Genomic DNA, 20,686 nt, shown 5'->3' with positions numbered 1-20,686 from the left:
ATGAAAAAAACTAGGAAAATGCAAATTATATAAATAAGGACATAATCATGTTTATTAACATTGTTTCTAATTATCAAATAAATACTATTCTATGTCAGGTATTGCTTTAAATGATTAACATGTAAATGTAATACTAATGTATGTTTTTGCTGTATTAGGTATAGCCAGGCCATCCTGGGTTCAGATCTATTGCCTTGCATCTGTATCATTATATCATATTTTCTAACTTTTATAAACTATGGTTAAGTTGTATCTATCTGTCTGTCTGTCTGTCTACCTATCTATCTATCTTATTACCCAAATAAGGTTTTGTTATTTTCTCTCCTCAAGGTCAATAACCATGTCTTAATCTGTTTTCTTTGTTTGTTTGGTTGGTTGGTTGGTTGGTTGGTTTGGTTTTTCATTTGTTTTGAACAGTCTTTGAGAGGAAAAGGGGAGAAGGTTGTTTGGGGGTTATATAAAAGAAGGAAAGGGATCCATTTCTCCTGTCTTTTATCACCTGTAAACTGTACCATTTTTCACTTTCCTCTCCTGAATCCATGCTCTAAAGACATTGTCCATCTAAGAAACATACAGATTTCCAAAGCACAAGGTTTGACACGGTGAGCACCCATTGAGTATACTCTGAGGTGGATATAGGTTAATGGATGATAGAATGGATGGATGTATACATAGGTAGATAGATTTAGCTCAGATTTTCACAGATCTCATTAACCTGAATATACAAATAATTCTCATTAGTTCTAAGACTCATATTTCATTTTTTCATTGCGCTCACCTCTGGTAGATGATCTCTGCCTCCTGCAAAGTAATCCGCATGCGTTTTTGTGGAGCCATATGGATTTTCTCACATGCACTTAGGATCAAGCCTGACACCAGTTGGTCGAGTGCCATAGTAACTCCATTAGACGTTTCCATGGCCCTGATCTAGATACCCCGTGTGCCCATATCCAGGCATCAGGAACACTGCTACTCTTCCACTGCTCTTCTACCAGGCACCTGAGTCTCTCCCACTGCTATGCCAGGGAGGGTGGTTTCCCATCAGGGGCCACCTTAAATTACCCCAGGCCAGGTGGGCCCTAGAATTGCTCTTCCAGGTAGGGCTGTCCGGCTGGATCCTATACCCCTCTACTACTGTACTTTGCTGATGTTCTCCATCCTCCTGGCATCAAAGTGGTGGTAAAAGAATGGCTTGCTTCCTTGCAGTACTCTTTCTTGAGTCCTAAAGGAATACTGCATGCATTCCAGTATCTTAAAAAGTTTAGCAAAACAGGTCTTTTTGCGTTTACTCTCACCTGGAAGACATCTGAGCAAACAAACACAAGGCTCTTCTTAACATGATCTCTCTCTCCTGAGAACCAAAGCATGCCCAGCCTCTTCTTTAATGGTAAATTCTTCAGAGTGTGTCCCAGTTTTCAATACAGACAGACTTCTGTTGGGCCATCACATGAGCTGTTCTGAATTCTCTGATATATCTGAATCCATAGTCCACACATATTTGCTCCCTCTTTCCGTGACTGCCAAACCCGCCTCTACTGCTGGGAATGTTCTCATGGAGTCCTGGCTACCCGCTTGGTCAGATGTATCCAGAGAAATCTAAATGTATCTTATACTCCATTTGAGGCCCTCCTTGTATTAGGGTGAGAAAAAGAGAGAAAATGAATGAGGGAAGGAGGGAAGGAGGGAGGGAGAGGGAGGGGGCAGGGGTGGAGAGAGAGAGGAGGATACATTTTTATTTTAAGGAATTGGCTCAGGTGATTGTGGGCAAGTTTGAAATCTGTAGGGCAGATCAGCAGGTGGGAGACCCAAGGAAGGGTTCATGTTGCCATCTTGAGTTTAAAATCCAGCAGGCCGGAACCTCAGGCAGAATTTTTATGATGCAGTTTAGAGGCAGAATTCCTTCTCATTTGGGAACACTCAGTCTTTGCTCTTAAGGCCTTCGAATTATTGGATGAGGCCCACCCACATTATGGAGGGTAATCTGCTTTGCTTAAAGTCAACTGTTAATAAATACTAATCCCACTTAAAAAATACCTTCACCGCGACATCTAGACTAGTCTTTGACTAAGCAAGTGGACAACATAACCTACCCAAGTTGACACATAAAACTAATCATCACAGATGTACAACTTTTAAGAAATCATCAGTAAAATATCAATTAATTTAGGGAAAAAGTTAGACGCTGTCATAATGTGAGCACTTGCAACATAAGTGTTTTTCTGAAGGAATGTCAAAAGACTGTTCTTTGATAATTACTGTTTTAAAAGAGAAAAACCTGTCATTGTATGGAAGTGATTCAAGGATAGACAGTTCAGTAAAATGGGCCAAAGGACATTTAGACAGTTCTTACAGACAGTTCTTATAATGGGCCAAACTACTTCTAGCTGTGAAGACTAGACTTCATTGAAGACTTCATCAGGTTCTAAAAATGCAGTGGTTGCTTTTGATGCATTGTATTTTCACAAGTTGATGTTGAAACATAATTTTAATAAGGTATTTGCACCCTAACATTACAATTTACGTTCTGGGAATCCATTGTGCTCATGTTACCCATTCTCTTCTTATATGCAGGACAATTTGCTTAGTATTTCTTTCCAAATGAAATTGCAAGAGCATTTTATAATGAATTAAACAGGTGATCATCTCCAAGCCTCTGTAACTATTACAGCAAATATCCAAGAAGGAAAAACTTTTATCACAATTTTCTGAACATCAGTTTTCTTAGAAAAATAGACATTCAGTAGAGAGTTTAACCTCTGAGAGCATTGAACACAAACTTCTCTTTTTACAGATGAAGAAACCAAGAGCCAGTGAGGGCAAGTGTTTTGCCCAAGTTCATGCAGACTAATGGCAGTTCTTAGTTCTTTAAGAACTAGATAAAGGTTTCCTAACCCCCAGTTCCATTATATTTGGGTCCATTGCATCATCACTGCAAAGTTACCAACCTGGAATCCAACGGTCTTTCCAATCTGGCCCCAACCTGTCTTTCTAGCATTATTTCCTTTACTTCTTTCGTGTGTCCTGCACCTGAGCTAAACTGAACTTTGTTGACCTAAGCTAAACATTTCTCACCAAGCTTGTGCTGAATTATTCTACAACAACCCCTTTTGCCAACTCTTCCCATCCAGGATGTCTTCTCCCTCTGTCCCCACTGCTTGAAAACCAACTTAAATGCTATCTCCTTTTTGATAAATAGATGGATATAGATAGATTTATCTCAAAATTTCACAGATCTCATTAATCTGAATATACAAATAAGTCTCATTAGTTCTAATACTCATATTTCTCTTGTTCATTGCCCTCACCTCAAATAGATGATCTCTGCTTCCCAAAAACTAATCCACACACATTACTAAAGAATATGAGAGTAGCAAATTTCCACCTAAATCTGGGGGGAAATTCCCCAGTGTTGCAAGAAATATTTAGATGTTATATGTCTAAACTTTTTCAAATAATATTCCTGGAATCTTATCTCAAGTCTCTCTCTTTGGTTTGTGAGTTAAAAGCATTTATGAAAATTGAAAGCCAGATACTGACTTCCTAATTCTGTCTCTCACTCTCCAGAGTCAAAGTAGAGGAGTGGGTGGGATGTTAGTGTGGAGCAGGGAGGTGATTCTGCTCTAGGTTCTATTTTTATAAAAGTAACCAAGGGGCTTCCCTGGTGGCGCAGTGGTTGAGAGTCCGCCTGCCGATGCAGGGGACGCGGGTTCGTGTCCCGGTCCGGGAGGATCCCACATGCCGCGGAGCAGCTGGGCCCGTGAGCCATGGCCGCTGAGACTGTGTGTCCGGAGCCTGTGCTCCGCAACGGGAGAGGCCACACAGTGAGAGGCCCGCGTACCGCAAAAAAAAAAAAAAAAAGAAAAAAAAGAAAAAGAAAAACAACGTTGGGCTAAATATACTGTAATCTGTTACAAATTGAGTAGTAGAGAGACTCAGATCTGTCAACCTAAGGAGTTTTGCATGGAAGCCTTTTGTTCTAACCAGCTAGAGAGAAAGAGGAAAATGAGGATGCATCATCCCTCATTATCGTAGACAAACTAGTGCCTGACAACTCCCAGCAGGCTGGGCTCCTCCACCACATGCCACCTGCTGCTATCCTGATGGCATGTGGTGGGAGAGCCCAGGTCTTCCTCTGTTCTTTTCCAGTTGTCTTATTGCGATGAAGTTTTCACTCTTCAACCATCAGGAATGTCCAAAGTATTAGGAGTCATAAGGGGATGCAGCCTTGTTCTCCAATAGAGTGTAATCCCACCCCACCCACACCCCCCACACCCCCGCCACTGTGAATACCTATGACTGAGATAAAGATGCTCACAACAGAGATTTGTTAAAAGGGCAAATAGAGTGTAAACAAAGCACCTGCTGAGAATCAGGAGCTGTTCCATGAATAATATAATCTTTGAATAGGGTTTTGATGAAAGGGAGGGATGTGCATTTCTCTGATGAAGTGGGAAATATTGGAAGCACATACAGAAAACGTGTAGAGCTTAATAATGTAGTTTGGGTGTGGTCTTATGTCTGAGTCATTACCAGGGCGAAATGATTCCAGCTCTGCGAATTAGTTTGAAAGCACAGCACCGGATGTTGATCGTGGTTAATTGCTCACCCGGCCAAAGAGAAGCATGTTTCAAGTTAAGGTTTCTATGAGGAGCAGAAGAGCAATGATGTTCAGGCTAAAGAAAGCCTCTGCTTTTTATTAATTAGAAGGTCAGAATCTGATTTTTCTGGAATCAAAAGAAGCAGGAGTGGAGCAGGGTCTATACGCTGGCAGAGATGCACGCACCCTGATACACCACGTGCGCTCTGGCATAGCTCACTGCTTTGCAGGCATCTGTGGAAAACACAGCACCTTTTAGGTCTTGCTGCCTAAGATGTGTTCTCACTGAACGATGCCCTAGCGCTGGTTTTCAAGTTGGAATACCAAATGACAGAAGGAGAGGTGGTCAGTAACTACCTAGATAGTTCCCACATTTTTCAACATCCAGGTGATGATCTGTGGGCAGGATGCACAGAAAGAAGAGAGAAAAATCAGGGAAAAGTTGTATTTTTCCTCTGTGAAATAATACTAGGAAGTTCTCAGCAAAAGAACCAGAGAACACGCATCAGATGATAAAGAAGCAAAAACTGCTTTTTAATTTTCTGATGGGAGAAACCAATGAGAAGATGGAAATTCCTCACTTTACACCAGGAGTTAAAATCATTGCCTATTTATTGGTTCATTGTGTAAATTGAGATCAATGAAATTCTCCGAACAACAGCATGAAATCAATGGTAAAACAGCATATAATTCATGGCCAGTCTTGTAAATTATAGTTTGCTTGACAGTAATCGGCGAGGTTTCCATGCACCAGGATGCATTTCCTTGTAACACGTCTCAGAATAATGCCTGTGGATCCATTTCTAATGCATAGTAGAGTGATCTGTTTTTCCCTGTCCACAACTCCCTGTGTTTGATCTTATGCAAATGATGCAGTCAAGCAAATGGGAAACAAGATGTTGTTGCTCGGGGGCTCTGACAAACAGTGGCCTTATGTTTTTAGGGTTCCCCCACCCTCCATTTACTGACTCAGATTTGTGTACATACCTGCAATTGTTTGAATCCATTGATCCATTACGTTGCCCTTGAAGGACCTACTCACATCTCTACAGACATGTTACCAAATCAGCTGCAGTCACGCAGGGAGGAGAGAATTATCATTATATTCCTCTTTGCTTTAAATTTAAAATTGGTGGTTTTGTCTGTGGCTTCACTCCCAAAGAATGCCTTAGTCTGCTTCCCCTGGAACTGTTTCACTTTTTTAGTTAATTCTTTCTTTAAAAATCCCCCATTCTATTTGTTCCTTTTTCACACAGCTACTCTTTTCCCCCACCTGATGCTGTCTCCTTTTTTCTTTCTCTAATTTTCTTTTCCCTCATCCTCACCATCTCCTCCCATTTCACCACGGATTTCCCAACCAGGTCACCTGGGCAGCTTCTTCTACCATGTATCATGGTAGGTTCTAGCTCCTTCATTTTTGTCATCCCTCATCCTACAGATTACACTAGTGACACTTCCTCTTCTTATGGAAATACATTGAGAATAATCTACTTTGGGGTGGAGACAGGACAAGCATAAAAATGACTGGAAAGTCAAAAAGCTGTTTAATCAGACTGGCTCTCTTTGTACTATTGAGTTGATGTTTTAACATTTCAGAATCAAAATAAAAGCCTCAGTTCCTATTGTAGCAAAGACATAGCAATCATATTTCCCAAAGCAGATATATGACCTAACAAATTATTTTGTGTGTGAGAATTAATATGTCTTAGAAAAATGGAGAACATGTTAATTCTGCCTAGGTTTGAAAATCTTAGCTGTATGGTCGTCATAGGCATAAATGAAGTACCAGTTGAGCGTGGAAGCTTTATAAATCTCAGTTGATAAGACACCTACCTATATAGCTCTATTTCTGTGAATATCTACATATTTATTTCTATAGCTCGACTTAATATCTGACTTACTCCCATACAGTTAGTAGCAAATGAACCACAGTCACTCGCAGGGGGTCCCCTCCCCTCCCGTTATGGTGTGAAACCTTCCGGTGTCTTCCATAGTTTCTTGGCATTTAGAGTGTGACCATACATGGTGCATTCCTCCTCTATGCAAAGGGATCACTGTTGATATTACCCGCTCGGGTCCAGTACATATCTTCAGTGCTTCTGTGTCACACCTGGGAAGTTGAAGTCTGCAGTGTTTTCTTGGCACCGCCTGCCTGCAGACACCAAGCTCTTTACTTTGGCTGGGGTCTCTCTCCACCCTGGAACTCTATCTTGGAAACAGGGATCAGAGCCCCTCTTCCCAAGAGCCTGCACATTTATTTCTCCTTCCTTCTATCTTTATTCCATCAATATGCGGAACCCGAGGTGGAGAAGAGGAGGGTCTATGCACTTCTTGTTTCTCCCAAACATTATATCTGAACCTCGAGCCCTCTCTGTTCCTCTCTGTCCGGGAGGGTTCTCTTTCTGCTTCCTGAGCAGACACATTCTGTTTTATAAAGGAGTTCCTATTTTGTAGATAAATTCTGAAGGTATAATTTTTTTTTTTTTTTGCGGTACGCGGGCCTCTCACTGTTGTGGTCCCTCCCGTTGCGGAGCACAGGCTCTGGACGCGCAGGCTCAGCGTCCATGGCTCATGGGCCCAGCCGCTCCGCGGCATGTGGGATCTTCCAGGACCGGGGCACGAACCCGTGTCCCCTGCATCGGCAGGCGGACTCTCAACCACTGCGCCACCAGGGAAGCCCCTGAAGGTATAATTTGATTAAGGAAAATTTAAATGAGGGTCAGGGGTAGAGAAGAGCAGAAGAAAGAAAGACACAGGTTAGGATGGCAACCATATTGATCTCGGCTCCTGTGGTACAGATACCAAGCATGACAGAGGCTCAGAGGAGGAAGTTATCCCGAGGGCTCCAATTTTAGACCCCACTGGTTCCTCCAGAGAATTGGCCAAACCATGAAAGGAGAAAAATAAAAGGTCAATGCGATGAAGGGAGAAACAAGGCAACAAGACAGCTACTGCTGAGGAGTGACAAGGATCCATTTCAAATTGGAAAACCTAGAATTATAGTAGCTTCTTTCAGCAGTGCCTCTCAGTCACATCTCAGGGACATGAGAAGTGTTAGAGAAATAAGATGATGAGATTTATCCAGAGCTAGGAATTGGGAAAGCAGATACAGAAGAGGACTGGGGAGGTGGAAACCTCCAGGGACCCAAGAGAGTGGCTTTCAAATGGGTGATCAAAGGTCATAGCAAGGAAAATGCAAATATTCGAATACTCTGGAAATAAGAAGATACTAAGAGGCTGTACATGATGTGGTGGCAAAGGAGTGATTGTAGGGATATGACCAGTGGAAGAGGCAGGAATTTAACAATCTGTGGTCAGAGAGGGCATAGTTTAGGTTAAGAATCTTGGAGATAGTTCCAAAGATGATCAAGTAGTGAGTATAACTATGCTGCCTGTTGAATAAATGAAGCAGAAGTGAAGGACATTACATTTGAGGAAGTTAAGTGCAGCCAGGTCCAGAGATGAGTCATCCTTGAGGATGTTGGAGCTGCCAAAAAAGGGATTATGATTGAAAAGAAAACTGAGCCAATGCTGAAGTCATTGAGGAAAGGAGAAGTATGATGACACAGGAAGTGTAATAGAGCATATGTCAACTAGGTCTTGGGCATACATCTTCTTAAATAATGAATTGATATTGGTAAACTATGGCTGTCTTTTCTCCATCTAATATATACATGTATATCACAGAATTTGAAAAATATATGTAACCAAAAAACTTAACTGATCTGCATGCCCTCACTTTGAGAAAACCACTGTTAATATATTTAAAAAATTTTTTCTCCATAATAGATTGTAGTTTTTTTAAATTTTTATTTTATATTGGAGTATAGTTGATTAACAATGTTGTGTTAGTTTCAGGTGTACAGCAAAGTAATTCAGTTATACATATACATGTATCTATTCTTTTTCCATTTAGTTTATTACAGAGTATTGAGCAGAGATCCCTGTGCTATACAGTCGGTCCCTGTTGGTTATCTATTTTAAATACAGCAGTGTGTACATGTCAGTTCCAAACTACTCCTCCACCCTTCCCCCGGTAACCATAAGTTCATTCTCTAAGTCTGTGAGTCTGTTTCTGTTTTGTAAATAAGTTCATTTGTATCATTTTTTTTAGATTCAGCATATAAGCAATATCAAAGGATATTTGTCCTTGACTGACCTACTTCACTTAGTATGATAATCTCTAGGTCCATCCATGTTGCTGCAAATGGCATTATTTCATTCTTTTTAATGGCTGAGTAATATTCCATTGCATATATTACCACATCTTCTTTAATATTTTGGTGTATCTCTATCTTCTGGGTTTTTTAATGAAGTATTCATGTTTGAGAATTATGTTTTGGCATTCAAACAAGTACAACTTTGCCTTTTTCTTGTCTTTTAATAGTGAATCATCTCCATCTTACATTTACATTGGTCTGACAAATTGTATTCAATAGATTCTTGGGAACTTTTAGATATTACTCTATTTCTGAGAAAATTTGGCAATCTGGGTAAGGGGCATAGATCGAGGTCTCCCTCCAGTCTTGCCCAATTCATTTATTCAACAAGTAAAACTGTGCTGATTAGCTCTCATCTATCCTGAAGACATCTTGGTGAACATGATAGAAAATATCTTTCTGTACTCAAGGAGTTTACCTTGAGTAAATGACAAGGCAATTTCTGACATGTCTTGGTAATAGTTATAGGTAACTAAACAAGGTGATATGACAGAGAGTACCTGGGGATGGATTGTGGTGGCCATGCTGTTAGATTATCAAGAAAGACCACTCAGAGGAGGATGAACCTGAAGGATGAGATAAATTCAGCCAAGTACAAAGAAGGAGAAAACAGACTTTAGTTACAAGAAACAGCACCTGCAAAGGCCTGGAGGTGCAAGATTGCAGTGTTGGAGGAACACGAAGGGACAGAAATGTCCAGTGTATGGGAGGCATGAGAAGTAGGCATTTGTCAAATGAAGTAGGATCTCATTGACCACAAGTATGTTTCATTCTAAGAGCAATAGGTGGCCACTGCAGGGTGTTACTCTGGGGAATCAAAAGATCACTCTGGACTGATGACCTTGCTTCCTTCTTCACTGAGAAAACGGAAGCAGTTATAAGATAAATCCACACCCACTCCCACCACCATCTTCCTACCTACCAGCATTTGTACCCACATAATCTGCCTTCCCTCCTGTTACCATAAGTTATCTGTCCCTGCTCCTTCTAAGTACAAATTCTCCACTTTCATACTTGGTTCCAGTCTTTCACATGGTCAAGGAAAAAGCTCCAGCAACCCTCTCCTCTTACATCCGTTACCAATTCTGCACTCTGTGTCGGGTCATTCCCATCAGCAAACATAATTTTTATCTCATTTAATTATTTTAAAAAATCCCCTCTGGGCTCTACTCACCTTCCATCTATTGTTTCACTTCTCTGCTTTCCTCTACAAAAAAACTTCTTGAAAAAGTTGCTTATATTCACTGTGTCTAATTATTCTTCTCTCATTCCCTCACAAAGCCACTGGAGTCAGACTTCGACATCCATAACTTCACTGAAACTTCTGTCGCAGAAATACCAGTGACTGCCATATTGCTAAACTCGGTAGTCAAATTTTAGTCCTCCTCTTATTAGACCTATCACCCATAAAACATTTGGTTCACTTGAATTCTAGGACATCATATCTTCATAGCTTACTGATTGCTTTTTCTCTGTCTCCTTGGTTGATTTCTGCTTTTTTCCCCTAACAGCTTAAGGTTGATATCTTAGGATTTGGGTCCTCATACCTTTTCTTTTTCTGTCTGTACTCACTCTGTTTGTGTTCTCATCCATTCTAAATGCCATCTATAAGATGATGACTTCCCAAATTACATCTCAAGCCATGACTTCTTCTTGAAATTCCAAACTTGTATTCAAATTGCCTAATTGACCTCTTCACTTGGTTGTCTAATCAACTTCTCAAACTTGCCATGTCTAAAGCATGAATTATTTTAAACTGAAGTATAGTTGATTTACAGCGTTGTGTAAGTTTCAGGTGTACAGCACAGTGATTCAGTTAAATATATATATATATATATATATATATGTACCTATATATTTATTTATTCAGATTCTTTTCCCTTGTAGGTTATTATAAAATATTAAGTATAGTTCCTTGTGCTATACAGTAGGTCCTTGTCGGTTGTCTGTTACATCTATAGTAGTGTGTATATGTTAATCCCAAACTCCTAATTTATCCCTCCCCACCTTTCCCATTTGGTAACAATAAGCTTGGTGTCTGCAAGTTTATTTCTGTTTTGTAAATAAGTTCATTTGTATCATTTTTTTATATTCCTCATATAAGCAATATCATATGACATTTATCTTTGCCTGTCTTACTTCACTTAGTATGATAATCTCTAGGTCTATCCATGTTGCTGCAAATGGCATTATTTCATTCTTTTTTATGGCTGAGTAATATTCCACTATATATATGTGTGTGTGTGTGTGTGTGTGTGTGTGTGTGTGTGTGTGTGTGTGTGTGTGTATATATATATGAATGTATATATATACACACACACACACATATACATACACATATCACATCTTATTTATCCATTCATCTGTCAATGGAGATTTAGGTTGCTTCCATGTCTTGGCTATTGAAAATAATGCTGCAATGAACATTGGGGTGCATGTATCTTTTCGAATTAGAGTTTTCTCCTGATGTATGCCCAGGAGTGGGATTGCAGGATCATATGGTAGTTCTATTTTTAGTTTTTTCAGGAACCTCCATACTGTTCTCCATAGTGGTTGCACCAATTTATATTCCCACCAACAGTGTGGGAGGGGTTCGTTTTCTCCACACCCTCTCCAGCATTTATTATTTGTAGACTCTTTGACAATGGCCATTCTGACCGGTGTGAGATGACACCTCATTGTAGTTTCGATTTGCATTTCTCTAATAATTAGCAACGTTGAGCATTTTTTTCATGTGCCTGTTGGCCATCTGTATGTCTTCTTTGGAGAAATGTCTATTTAGATCTTCTGCCCATTTTTTGATTGGGTTGTTTGTTTGTTTGATACTGAGCTGTATGAGCTGTTTGTATATTTTGGAAATTATTTCCTTGTCAATTGCATCATTTGCAAATATTTTCTCCCATTCTGTAGGTTGTCTTTTCACTTTGTTTATGGTGTCCTTTGCTGTGTAAAAGCATTTAGGTTTAATTAGGTCTCATTTGTTTATTTTTGTTTTTATTTTCAATACTCTAGGAGAAAGTTCCAAAAAGATATTGCTGCAATTTCTGTCAAAGACTGTACTGCCTATGTTTTCCTTTAGGTGTTTTATAGTATTTGGTCTTACATTTAGATAGTTTGTCCATTTTGAGTTTATTTTTGTATATGGTGTTAGAGTATGTTCTAATTTCATTCTTTTACATGTAGCTGTCCAGTTTTTCCAGCACCACTTATTGAAGAGACTGTCTTTTCTCCATTGTATATTCTTGCCTCCTTTGTCATAGATTAATTGACCATAGGTGTGTAGGTTTGTTTCTGGGCTTTCTGTCCTGTTCCATTGAGCTATGTGTCTCTTTTTATGCCAGTACCATACTGTTTTGATTACTGTGGCTTTGTAGTATAGTCTGAAGTCAGTAACCCTGATTCCTTCAGCTCCATAAAGCATGACTTTTTAATCTTCCCCTTCAAAACCTGTTTTGTATTTGATCTTCAACCCAATAAATGGTTACTTTGTCCTTGTCTTTGCTCAAGCCACAAGACTTGGAGTCAACTTTGGCTCTTCTTTCTTGCCCTCTACCTACAGTGCACTGAGGAATCTTAATACCTTTGCCTTTAAAACATATCCAGAGATCCTCTTGAAGTGATGTTAGCAAAATGGTGGCACAGGGCTTTCTTGCCTTTCCCCCTGCAAGAAATATCACAACTATCCACACACAGAAATACCTTCATAAGAGCCAAGGATTCCCGGTTAGGGGTTATAGCACATGGGTGAAGCACAAAAATAAGAAAGATGCATTGGGGAGGGCAAGAAAGATAGATTCACATTATCCCCATCCCTCCTCCCCCAAGCCCAAGCAGCCCAGCATGGAGAGAGACACTCTCCCCATGGGAGAAGGAGAGTAAAGTGAGCATCTGACTTCACCACAGATCCTAGATCTGGTCTGTCCCAGCACCAGGCTGACTCCTAAGGCCCCAGGTAGCTCCATGTGTACTCCCATGAATCCAGGCCCCTGATTTACCCTGCACCTTCTGGCTCCAGTAGCCCCAAGCAGGTTTTGTAGCATTAGGCAATTTCTACAACACCAGGTTCCTAGTAGGCCCCTGCAAACCCAAGGCCCCAGCTCAACCCTGCACCAGGCTCCAGTGGCCCCAGGTGACTCCTCCAGTTCCAGATGTCTTCCCTAGCTCCAGGCTCTCAGCAGTCCAACAGGAAACCAGGCCACTGGTCCACCCATATGCTAGCCAGCTCCAGTGGTCCCAAGCAGATCCCGTTTACCAGGCCCAGCCTTTACAGCCCCAGTTTTAAGTCCAGCTCCAGCACACATACCCAGGCCCTTGGCCTGACCACGTGCAAAACCAGCTCCCAACAAATACGAGCCAGCTCCTGAGGCCCCAGGTCACAGGCCGATTCATGTAGTTCCAGGTCCAGGCTTGCCCTAGCTCCAAGCCAGCCCTCATGCCATCAGGCTCCAGGTCTGCTCTCACAGTACCAGGCTCGTGGAATATCCAAATATTGGATCAGCTGCTACAGACCCAGATTATGGGCCCACCCAGTAGTTCATGGCACCTGGTTGGCCCCCTGGAACCAGGATCCATGTCAGCTCACATAGATACAGGTCCCAGGGCCATCACCACAGACTCAAGTGCCAGGCCTGCCCCAGTGGATCCAGGCATTAGGCTGGTCCTAGGTAATCAAGAGATGCCTACTTCCTTCAATGAGCAGACACCGTGATCCATAAGGATCATGAATAATCAAGGAAATATGACACCACCAAAGAAAACTAATAAAACTCTAATGACTAACCCTAAATAAATGGAGATCTATGAACTGTCTGACAAAGAGTTCAGGATAATCCTCTTAAGGAAATAGAATGAACTACAAGAAAACAAAGATAGAAAACTAAATGAAATTAGATAAACAGAATAGGAAGCTCAGCAAAGAAATAGAAATCATTAAAACAACAACAACAAATGAACAGAATTCCTAAAGTTGAAGAATGTAATGACTCAACTGAAAAAGTCAATAGAGAGATTCAAGAGCAGACTCAACCAAGCAGAAGAATTCGTGAACTAGAAGACAGGTCATTTGAAATCATCTAGTCAGAGGAGCAAAACAGGAATGAAAGAGAGTGAAGAAAGCTCACATGAATTATGGGATACCATTAAAAGAATCAATTTACACATCACTGGAGTCCTAGAAAGAGAAGAGAGGGAGAAAGAGGCAGAGAGCTTATTAAAAGAAATGATAGCTGAGAACTTCCCAAATCTGGGGAGAGATTAGAACATAGAAGTTTATGAAGGTAATAAGTCACCCCAAGTATTCAATCCAAAATGATCTTCTCTGAGACATTATAAATAAAACTGTCTAAAATCAAAGACAAAGAATTTTAAAAGCAAAAAGAGGAAAAATTTCTCACAAATAAAGGAACTTCCATAGGTCTATCAGTGGATTTCTAAGCAGTAACCTTATAGGTAAAGAGAGAGTTGGATGATATAATCAAAGTGTTGAAAGAAAAATAAAATGCTGACCAAGAATATTTTTGCCAGCACAGTTGTCTTTCTGGAATGAAGGGCACAAAAACTTTCACAAACAAACAAAAACTGGAGTTGATCATCACTAGACCTGCCTTATAAGAAATGATGAAAGGAGTTCAAGTTGAAATGGAAAACTGCTAACTAGTAACATGAAAATATATGAAAATATAAAACATACTGGCATAGGTGAGTATATAGTCAAATTGAGAATACCCTAATACTGTGATATGGTGGTGCATTAATCATTTAACCCTAATATAAAGGTTTAAATATCAAAAGTTTAAAAAATAACTATAGCTACAATAATTTCTTAATGGATACACAATATAAAAAGAAGTAGGGCTTCCCTGGTGGCGCAGTGGTTGAGAGTCTGCCTGCCGGTGCAGGGGACACGGGTTCGTGCCCCGGTCCGGGAAGATCCCACATGCCACGGAGCGGCTGGGCCCGTGAGCCATGGCCACTGAGCCTGTGCGTCCAGAGCCCCGCAACAGGAGAGGCCACAACAGTGACGGGCCCGCATACCGCAAAAAAAAAAAAAAAAAAGAGGTAAATTGAGACATCAGAAACAAAATATGGGTGGGTAATAAAAGGGTAGAGTTTTTGTATGTGATTGAAGTTAACTTGTTATTAACTTAAAAGAGACTGTCGTGAGATGTCTTATGTAAGCCTCATGGTAACTACAAAGCAAAAATACACAAGTAGATACACAATAGTTAAGGAGAAGAGAATCAAAGAATACCACTGTAGAAAATCATTATCTCCCAAAGAAAGGCAGCAAAAGGGGAAGAAAGGAATAAGGGAACTATAAAACAGCCAGAAAACAGTTAATAAGATAGTATTAGTAGGTCTTTACCTATCAATAATTAACTAAATGGAATAGAGTGGCTGAATGGATTAAAAAACAAGATCCTACTATATGCTGCCTACAAGGGATTCACTTCAACTTTAAGGATACACATCAATACACATAGAGTGAAAGTGAAGGGATGGGAAAAGGTATTCCGTGCAAATGGAAATCTAAAGACAGCAGGAATAGCTATCAGAGAATATCAGACAATACCAGACAAATAATATCAATATCAGACATGGATTTTAAGTCAAAAACAGTAACAAGAGACAGGGTCATTATACAATGACAAAGGGTCAATCCATCAACAGAATATAACAATTATGAATAAATATGCACCCAACATAAGAGCACATAAATATATTAAGCAAATACTAACAGATCTGAAGGGAGAAATAGACAATAGTACAATAATAGTAAAGGACTGCAATAATCCACTTTCAACAATGGATACACCAGCTAGACAGAAAATCAAAAGAAAAATATTGGACATGCACTTCACTTTAAACCAAATAAGCCAAATAGACATATCCAGAACATTCCTCCCAACGGCAGCAGAATATACATTCTTATCGAGTGCACATTCTCCTGGATAGAGCATATGTTAAGTCACAAAACAAGCCTTAGAAGATGTAAGAAGACTGAAATCATACCAAATGTCCTTCCTCTCCAAAATGGTATGAATCTAGAAATCAATAACAGGAGAAAAACTGAAAACTTCACAAGTGTGTGGACATTAAACAATACACTCCTGAACAACCAGTGAGTCAAAGAAGAAATCAAAAGGGAAATCAAATAAAATCTCAAAACTGATGAAAATGAAAATACATCTACCAAATTTATGGGATGCAGCAAAAGCAGTTCTAAAAAGGAAGTTTATAGTGACAAATGCCTACATTAAGAAAAAAGAACTATCATAAATAAACAACCTCCCTTGACACCTTAAACAACTAGAAAAACAAGGACAAACTAAGCCCAAAGTTAGCAGAGGGAAGGAAAGATAAAAGATTAGAGCATAAATAAATAAATAAAAGAGATTAAAAAACAGTAGAAAAGATCAACAAAACCTAGAGCTGCTTTTATGAAAAGAGAAACAAAATTGACACACTTTTAGCTAGACTAACTAATAAAAAAAGAAGAAATATCAGAAATGAAAGAGGAGATATTACAAGTAATACCAAAGAAATGTAAAGGATCATAAGAGACTACTATAAACAATTATACACCAACAAATTGGACATCTTAGAAGAAATAGATGAAACATATAACTTAGAAACATATAATTTACCAAGACTGAATCATGAAGAAACAGAAGATTTGAACAGACCAATTACTAGTAAGAAGATTGAAACAGTAATCAAAAACCTTGCAATAAAGAGAAGCTCAGGGCCAGATGATTTTCCTGGTGAATTGTACATTTAGAGAAGAATTAACACCAGTCTTTCTCAAACTCTTCCAAAAATTGAAGAGATGGGAACACTCCCAAGCTCATTTTACGAGAGCAGCATTACCTTGATACCAAAGCCAAATAAGGGCACTACAGGAAAAGAAAAGTATAGGCCAATACTCCTGATGTATAGATGCAAAATTTTTTAACGAAAGAGTAGAAAACCAAATTCAGCAGCACATTAAAAGAATCATACACCATGATCATGTGGGATTGATCCCTGGGATTCAAAGACAGTTCAAAATATATGCAAATCAATAAATGTTGTACACCACATTAATAAAATAAAAAATAAAAATCATATGATCATCTCAATAGATGCAAAAAAAATTTGGCAAAATTCAACAAGACAAAAACTGTCAACAAATTGGGTATAGAAGATATATTCCTCAACATAATAAAGGCTGTATATGACAAATTCAAGACTAACATCATACTCCATGGTGAAAAGTGAAAGCATTTCCTCTAAGATCAGAACAAGACAAAGATGCACACTGTCACCACTTTTATTCAACATAGTACTGGAAGTCTTAGCCAAAGAAATCAAGCAAGAAAAATAAATAAAAGGCATCTTAGAAAGCAAGAAGTAAAATTGTCTATGTTTGCAGATGACATGCTACTATATGTAGAAAATCCTGAAGATGCCACCAAAAAACTTAGAACTAGTAAACGAATTCAATAAAGTTGCATGATACAAAATCAGTATATAAAATGCAGTTGCGTTTTTGTACACTAAGAATGTATATGTTCTTTGCTCACTGTAATCTATACCCAGCACCCAGAGTGATATTCACGAAATCTATATCTGACTGCTCTGTTCAAAATCTTCTCGTGGCTTCCTAAGAAGGTTATCTCAGATTAAAACCCAAAATCCATACAAAGACTTATAAGGCTCATGTGATCAGGTCCCTTATTAATTGTCTGATGTCATCTCTTCTTTCTGCCTCTGCTCCAGCCTCACTGGCCTCCTTGCCATGACCATTCTGGGGTTGTTCCTCCTTTCAAGTCTTTGCTATCCTTGTTTCCTCTCCTGGAATGGTCCTTTGCTTAAAATCCCCACAACTTTTACCCTCACTCCTTCCAAGTCTTTGCCAAAAATATCATCTTGCTGCTGTGGCCTCCGCTGTTTCTTGCCTTTCTTTTTCTTTCAGTTTTATTGACATATACTTGATATACAGTACTTCATGAGTTTAAGGTATACAGCATAATGGCTTGACTTACAGGTATTGCAAAATGATTATGACAATAAATTAGTTAACACCGCTGACTCTCGCCTTTAAAATTACTGAGCACTCCTGATTCTTCTCTCTCTGTTCTTTGTTTTCTGTGGCACTTTTCATATTTTATAGCAGGAACAGCCTTAAACCCTGGTCAACATTCAATTTAAAGCCATTTTTTTTATTGGCGTATAATGGTTTTACAATGTTGTGTTGGTTTCTGCTGCACAGTGAAGTGAATCAGCTATGTGTATACCTATATCCCCTCCCTCTCGGACCTCCCTCCCACCCCACCCCTATCCCACCCATCCCCTATCCCACCCATGTAGGTTGTCACAGAGCACCGAGCTGAGCTTCCTGTGCCTTAGAGTGGTTCCCACTAGCTATCTATTTTACACATGGTGGTGTATATATGTCAGTCCTAATCTCCAATTCATTCCACCCTCCCCTTCCCCCCCACATCCACATGTCTGCTCTCTACGTCTGCATCTCTATTCCTGCCCTGGAAGTAGGTTCATCTGTACCATTTTTCTAGATTCCACACATATGCATTAATATAGGATATTTGTTTTTCTCTTTCTGGCTTACTTCACTCTGTATCTCCGAAAATGCAACAACTTGCTCACCCATAAGTAGTCTGGGGTAAACCCTAACTGTGAATGGAGGACTTGACAAGATTTGGTATTTTCTACTTCAATCCTGGGTCACCAGTCCTACCGGCGCTCTCTAGCAACATGGCCCTTCTAAGCATGCTCACTTCCTCATCCTGGTCTCCCCCAGTCCTGACTGTCATATACATGGATGCTTCCCAATCTATGGAGGAGCTTATTTTGTCAGAGTAGAATCCCGGCACAGACTAATCCTGGAACTAATACAGGAAGATACTCCCACTCTGGGTGAGTTTAGGAGTAGATATTCTGCGTGAGTTTAGGAGTTCCTTGATTAAGGTCACCTTCAAAGCATGGAGGCTGTAGTGTAAAAGAGAATGGGGCATTCTATGATAAGGAGATACTTGGTATGGTGATACTAGGATGATGCTTTCTGACCCCACCAGCTCAAGATAACTAAGGACTCCCAGATACGCAAGTCTGCCCCACATACGGGTAAGGCTCAGGCCACCTTTGAACGCTACGACTTCTTCACCACCTGCAAATTAGGTAGCCAGATCCCTGCCTCCACAAGCTAGAATGCAAGAAAGCAAGAAAACTGCCCACCACAAAGAGTTCACTGGCAAAAGAGCATTGTAGCATCCAGTCAGGTTTGCAGCTGACCAAGACACTGGTGTGGCTGGGAGAGATTCTCATGTAAAATATTCCAAAGTCACTTGGAATCAGCCCCATGGAATACAATTTCTTGCTGGGGCATGTCCTTTCAGAGAAGATTGTTGTATTCTCATATTCAAATACTACAGCTTTTCCCTAGTTGCACTGACTTACCCATCTGGGATTCCCCCTTTCCCCTAGGCTCTGTGTCCTCCTTGGTTTTGCTCCTGAAACTGGCTTTTGAGTCAAATCCCCAGCTTCCCTTTCTCAGGAATGCAAGGAATTCAGACAAGTGGGAGGGACGAGAGGCTACGGTCACCAAGTTCCTGAGAATCAGAAGGAGAAGATGACGAAAACAGGGAAATGACAGATATAACATGTTAGCATATTAACACATTATAGTTTTGGCCAAGATTGGACCTGCTAGTAGGACATGTTTTGTGCCTGAAGTTATCCCACAGTAAATAATAGTTTGCTCTCTTTGTAGCATCTGAGGCCACTGTTCTCTTGATTTTTAACTTTATAAGTTTCATAGAATGTTTCTCCAAATGAAAGTACCCCAGTTCTGTCTGATTTGCGCACACAGGGTGTAGCTGTTCCTGCCATCTCTCAGAAGTCCCTGGCAAGCCCAAAGTTTTAACACCAACTTCAAAGTGTCCTTATAACTTATCTTCTGACCCCATTGCCTGAGGGTGCCCCCCCCTTAACTTGATACCATCAAGTACTTGTAGGATAAAGTTGTGAAGCAAACAAGGCTTAATCAAAGCATTGCAAGTCTCTTCTTGATAATCACCTTTTGTTCTAGAGTAACTATATTTAGTGTAAAAAATGTTTTTGCCTTTCTTCTGATGGCCTACATGTTTAACCAATTGATTATACTTTGCATGAAAATCAAAGTGTTCTCTTCCCAGTTTACTTTTGCTGTCAGTGCGATGCAGTATCTATTTCCCTGAATTAGGCTGCATTTCATTCATCTTTTAAACATGAAATTGTAATGGTTCAAGGTTAATGATCTTTAAAGAAGATGTGTTGCTTACATTGTAACTACCTTATTTCAAAAGTATTCCAGAAAATAATGATTATTTCTAGTAGTATAAAAATGTGACTGATGTTTAAATCTTGGTAAAGTTGACTGAACTTTGCTTAGATTCATTCAACAAACTAATTATTGTGTACCTTTATAAAAGAAGTGTTTGGGGTATTTTAGAATTAAATTAGTAAATTACAGATTAGTTTCTTTTAACACAAGGGAATATGGTATCCATTAGAGAGGCAGATAGGTATAAAGTACCAGGGAAGTTCAGGGGAGGGAGAGATTATGCTGGCTAGGGTACTAACCCACTCTCTTGATCAACTATACCTAGCTCAACTACATCTAGATCATCTCATTCATTAATTCTTTCTTCATTTATTCAAACATATATTCGAACCTACAATGCGCCAGACATTGTGCTAGATATCGAGGATGCGAAATGAATACAGCACCATTGCTTCCTTTACAGTGTCCAGTCTGATGGATCAGATAGTCATGGAAACAAATCGTTATGACACAGGGTTGTAAGCGCTATGCCAAAGCATGTGCGAA

The 20,686-nt window shown here is 39.8% G+C and overlaps 1 protein-coding gene across 1 annotated transcript in view; it reads left to right on the top strand.

The window, feature by feature from the left end:
• Positions 1–20,686, top strand: part of USH2A (usherin) — a 785,755-nt gene that overhangs the window by 364,024 nt on the left and 401,045 nt on the right. The window lies entirely within an intron of this gene.

Source organism: Stenella coeruleoalba (assembly GCF_951394435.1).
Source record: "Stenella coeruleoalba genome assembly, chromosome: 1".
NCBI classification, from domain to species: Eukaryota; Metazoa; Chordata; class Mammalia; order Artiodactyla; family Delphinidae; genus Stenella; species Stenella coeruleoalba.
Note: the sequence above shows the minus strand (reverse complement) of the source record. Positions and strands in the feature narration are given on the sequence as shown.